Consider the following 5,078-nt stretch of genomic DNA (forward strand, 5'->3'; position numbering starts at 1 on the left):
CGCGTTCCGTTTTTTTCACTATCTTTCAGAACGGAAATTTTAAAATCTCGTTTTTTTTTGCCTTTTCTGGAAATTAGTGAAGGCAGCGCATCAAAGGTGCGCAACGCTGGTGCGAACCTGGGAGCGCTCCGATGTGTGCTCCAAGGTGCGGCGTGCACGAAGTCGGACCCCGGTTTGCCCCGGGTGCGCACCTCGCGTGCACCTTGGTGCGCACACCTTGGCTGGGTTGCGCGCCCTGGTGGGCACCATGGTGCGCACCAAGGAGCGCTCCGAAGTGTGCTCCAAGGTGCGGCGTGCACGAAGTCGGAGCCCGGTTTGCCCCGGGTGCGCACCTCGCGTGCACCTTCGCCGCGGTGGGCACCATGGCGTGCACGAAGTCGGAGCCCGGTTTGCCCCGGGTGCGCACCTCGCGTGCACCTTCGCCGGGGTGGGCACCTTGGTGTGCAGACCTTGGCTGGGTTGCGCGCCCTGGTGGGCACCATGGTGCGCACCAAGGAGCGCTCCGAAGTGTGCTCCAAGGTGCGGCCTGCACGAAGTCGGAGCCCGGTTTGCCCCGGGTGTGCACCTCGGGTGGGCACCTTGGTGCGCATGCCTTGCCTGGGCTGCGCACCAGGGCGGGCTCAAGATGGCACCCGCGTTCCTTTTTTTTCACTATCTTTCAAAACGGAAATTTTAAAATCTCATTTTTTTTTGCCTTTTTCTGGAAATTAGTGAAGGCAGCGCATCAAAGGTGCGCACCTCGCTGCCCACCACGGTGCGCAACGCCGGTGGGCACCCGGGAGTGCTTCGAAGTGTGCTCCAAGGTGCTGCGTGCACGTTGTCGGAGCCCGGTTTGCCCCGGGTGCGCACCTCGCGTGCACCTTCGTCGGGGTGGGCACCTTGGCTGGGTTTGCCCCGGCTGCGCTCCGAAGCGGGGTTATTGGAGCGCCGCCTCTTTTTTTGTCGGAGCGTTTGGTGGGGTTTCTCGCATTGGCTCTTCCGAGGCCCGGTTGCCACCCTGGCGCGCACGAAGTCGGAAGTAGGGTTAATTGCCCGGGTGCGCACCTTTGCCAGGGTGGGCACCTTACCTGGGCTGCGCACCAGGGCGGGCTCAAGATGGCACGCGCGTTCCGTTTTTTTCACTATCTTTCAAAACGGAAATTTTAAAATCTCCTTTTTTTTTTGCCTTTTCTGGAAATTAGTGAAGGCAGCGCATCAAAGGTGCGCACCTCGCTGCCCACCTTGGTGTGCTCTGAGGTGCGCACCCGGGAGCGCTACGAAGTGTGCTCCAAGGTGCGGCGTGCACGTTGTCGGAGCCCGGTTTGCCCCGGGTGCGCACCTCGCCTGCACCTTGGCCGGGGTGGGCACCTTGGCTGGGTTTGCCCAGGGTGCGCTCCGAAGCGGGGTTACTGGAGCGCCCCCTCTTTTTTTGTCAGAGCGTTTGGTGGGGTTTCTCGCATTGGCTCTTCCCAGGCCCGGTTGTTGGGTGCGCTCCCACCCTGGCGCGCGCGAAGTTGGAAGTTGGGTTAATTGCCCGGGCGCGCACCTTCGCCAGGGTGGGCACCTTGGTGCGCACACCTTGGCTGGGCTGCGCACCAGGGCGGGCTCAAGATGGCACCAGCATTCCCTTTTTCTCACTATCTTTCAAAACGGAAATTTTAAAATCTCGTTTTTTTTTTGCCTTTTATGGAAATTAGTGAAGGCATCGCATCAAAGGTGCGCACCTCGCTGCCCACCTTGGTGTGCTCCGAGGTGCCCACCACGGTGCGCAACGCCGGTGCGAACCCGGGAGCGCCCCGATGTGTGCTCCAAGGTGCGGCGTGCACGAAGTCGGACCCCGGTTTGCCCCGGGTGCGCACCTCGCGTGCACCTTGGTGCGCACACCTTGGCTGGGTTGCGCGGCCTGGTGGGCACCATGGTGCGCACCAAGGAGCGCTCCGAAGTGTGCTCCAAGGTGCGGCGTGCACGAAGTCGGAGCCCGGTTTGCCCCGGGTACGCACCTCGCGTGCACCTTCGCCGGGGTGGGCACCTCGGCTGGGTTGCGCGCCCTGGTGCGCACCAAGGAGCGCTCCGAAGTGTGCTCCAAGGTGCGGCGTGCACGAAGTCGGAGCCCGGTTTGCCCCGGGTGCGCACCTCGCGTGCACCTTCGGCGGGGTTGCGCGCCCTGGTGGGCACCATGGTGCGCACCAAGGAGCGCTCCGAAGTGTGCTCCAAGGTGCGGCGTGCACGAAGTCGGAGCCCGGTTTGCCCCGGGTGCGCACCTCGCGTGCACCTTCGGCGGGGTTGCGCGCCCTGGTGGGCACCATGGTGCGCACCAAGGAGCGCTCCGAAGTGTGCTCCAAGGTGCGGCGTGCACGAAGTCGGAGCCCGGTTTGCCCCGGGTGCGCACCTCGCGTGCACCTTCGCCGCGGTGGGCACCATGGCGTGCACGAAGTCGGAGCCCGGTTTGCCCCGGGTGCGCACCTCGCGTGCACCTTCGCCGGGGTGGGCACCTCGGCTGGGTTGCGCGCCCTGGTGCGCACCAAGGAGCGCTCCGAAGTGTGCTCCAAGGTGCGGCGTGCACGAAGTCGGAGCCCGGTTTGCCCCGGGTGCGCACCTCGCGTGCACCTTCGCCAGGGTGGGCACCTCGGTGCGCACACCTTCTCAATGTTTTCTTGCCTTTTCTGGAAATTGGTGAAGGCAGCGCATCAAAGGTGCGCACCTCGGTGTGCTCCGAGGTGCGAACCCGAGAGCGCTCCGAGGTGCCCACGAAGTCGAAAGTCGGGTTAATTGCATTGTTTTCCCCGGGTGCGCTCCGAGGTGCGCAACATCGGCGCGCACCAAGGAGGGCTCCGAAGTGTGCTCCAAGGTGCGCACGATGGCGTGCACCTCTGGTGCGCACGATTCGGAGCTCGGTTTGACCGGGGTGCGCACACCTTGGCTGGGTTGCGCACCTTTTGTGCGCTCCAAGGTGCGCACGAAGTCGGAGCTCGGTTTGCCCCGGGTGCGCACCTTCGCCAGGGTGCGCACCTTGATGCGCACGCCTTGGCTGGGCTGCGCACCTTGGTGGGCGCCATGGTGCGCACCTTTCGTGCGCTCCAAGGTGCGCACGAAGTCGGAGCTCGGTTTGCCCCGGGTGCGCACCTTGGTGGGCGCCATGGTGCACTCCGAGGTGCCCAAGATTGGTGCGCACCAAGGAGCGCTCCGAAGTGCGCTCCAAGGTGCGCGCGAAGTCGAAAGTTGGGTTAATTGTCCGGTTTGCCTCGGGTGCGCACCTTGCGTGCACCTTCGCCAGGGTGGGCGCCTTGGTGCGCACACCTTGGCTGGGCTGCGCACACCTTGGCACCCGCGTTTCCTTCATTTTAAATTTTTTTTTTTTACAATCTCTCAAGTGGGAAATTCTATAATCTCAACTTTTTTTGCCTTTTCAGGAAACTTTTGAATGGAGCGCATCATTGGTGCGCTCCGAAGTGTGCTCCAAAGCTCTCTCCAGCTGCGTGCACCTGCCCCGGCCGCGCACCCGGCCCCGCCCAGCTTCGCTCACCTGTCCCGGGCGTCTGGTGCGGAACCTTAGAGTAAGAAACATCACCGTGCACCTTGGCCAACGTGCGCGACTCGACCGAGCGCGCACTGGCCGAGGTGCACACCGATTTCACCTGGGTGCGCGCGCAGCACCTCGGGCGCACCGGGGTGCGCGCACAACGCCCGGGTTGCACCGTGGCCTGTGTGCTCGGGGCGCCTCGGGTGCGCGCTCGGTGTCGCCCCCGCGCGCGCGGTAGTGCGGGCAGCGCACCCCGGCCCGGCCCGGCCCCGACGAGAACGCAAACGGGCAAAAGGTTTATTCAAATAGCATTGCGATGCCCGGCGAAAAACTAAAAAAGGGTGCAACACCGGGACTTCCCGGGAGGTCACCCATCCCAGTACTACTCCGGCCCAAGCGCGCTTAACTGCGGAGTTCTGATGGGATCCGGTGCACTAACGCTGGTATGATCGCACCCGTTATGAGCTTGTCGCAGTGTGTACTTAGCAAACCGCGACCCACGTGCGAATCCACCCCGGCCACCCACCCCCGTCGAGGTGCACACCCTCCCTCGCGAAGTGCGCCCCGTTCGCCAAGTGTGAGCCCTGCCCGGGTGCGCGCACCTTGCTAGGGCGTCGGGTGTGCACCCGGCCCGGCCTACGTGCGTGCACCTGTAGGGGGCGTCGTGTGCGTGCAGTGTCCCGTCTGCAACGCGGTGCCCACACACCACCTCGGGCGCAACGACCTGCGCTCACATGTGGGCCGAGTGCACCTTGGTGCATGTTCGGGGCGCCTCGGGTGCACGCTCGATCTTGCCCCGGTGCACCAAGGCGCTCGGTTTGCCCCGGGTGCGCACTTGGTGCAAGGTGGGCACCCAAAATAGGGATCAAGCACCAAAACACAAGTTTCGGGATGCAAAATGGGACCCAAGGACCACAAATGCGTTCCAAGACCCATGATGGGTCCACGAGAACAAAAATGTGTTCCGAGACTTAATAAACAAATATTGGGTTTTAGGAGAAGAAACATGCTCTGATGCCCAAAACGAGAATCGACCCCGAAAAGGCCACAGGCCAAAAGTGGGATGCGAGACAAAAAAAAATGGGACCCGAGGACCAAAATTGGGTTCCCAGGTCGAAGACAGGGCAACCGGACAAGAAACGACCTCTAAGGCTCGAAATGAGTCCCGACGACTAAAACTTGACAAGAAGCACCCATCAGGCACCCAACTCGACACCCATGGGATGCCGACCCACCCGGGCTTCCACCTAGCACACCTTGGCACCCACCCACCCTCGCACCCAACCTCGCACCCAACTTAGCACCTTTGAACCCACATTGGCACTCACCCTGACCCTGGCACCTTGGAACCCACATTGGCACTCACCTTGACCCTGGCACCCACCTTTGCACTCACCTTGGGACCCACCCTGGCTCCCACCTCGGCACCCACCCAGACACCCACCTTGGTTCCTTGGCACCCACCTTGGATCCTTGGCACCCACCCCGACACCCACCTTGGCACGCAACTTGGCTACTTGCCACCCACCTTGGCTCCTTGACGCCCACCCCGACAACCACCCCGTGACCTACCCTGGCT

At 63.0% G+C, this 5,078-nt stretch overlaps 1 non-coding gene across 1 annotated transcript; it reads right to left on the reverse strand.

Annotated features, from left to right (window-relative positions):
• Positions 1 to 3,837: 3,837 nt before the first annotated feature.
• Positions 3,838 to 3,956, reverse strand: LOC131873198 (5S ribosomal RNA). Its single transcript, XR_009371206.1, has one exon. It is a non-coding gene; the product is annotated as a 5S ribosomal RNA (ribosomal RNA).
• Positions 3,957 to 5,078: the final 1,122 nt, after the last annotated feature.

Source organism: Cryptomeria japonica, unplaced genomic scaffold, assembly GCF_030272615.1.
Source record: "Cryptomeria japonica unplaced genomic scaffold, Sugi_1.0 HiC_scaffold_1226, whole genome shotgun sequence".
NCBI classification, from domain to species: domain Eukaryota; kingdom Viridiplantae; phylum Streptophyta; class Pinopsida; order Cupressales; family Cupressaceae; genus Cryptomeria; species Cryptomeria japonica.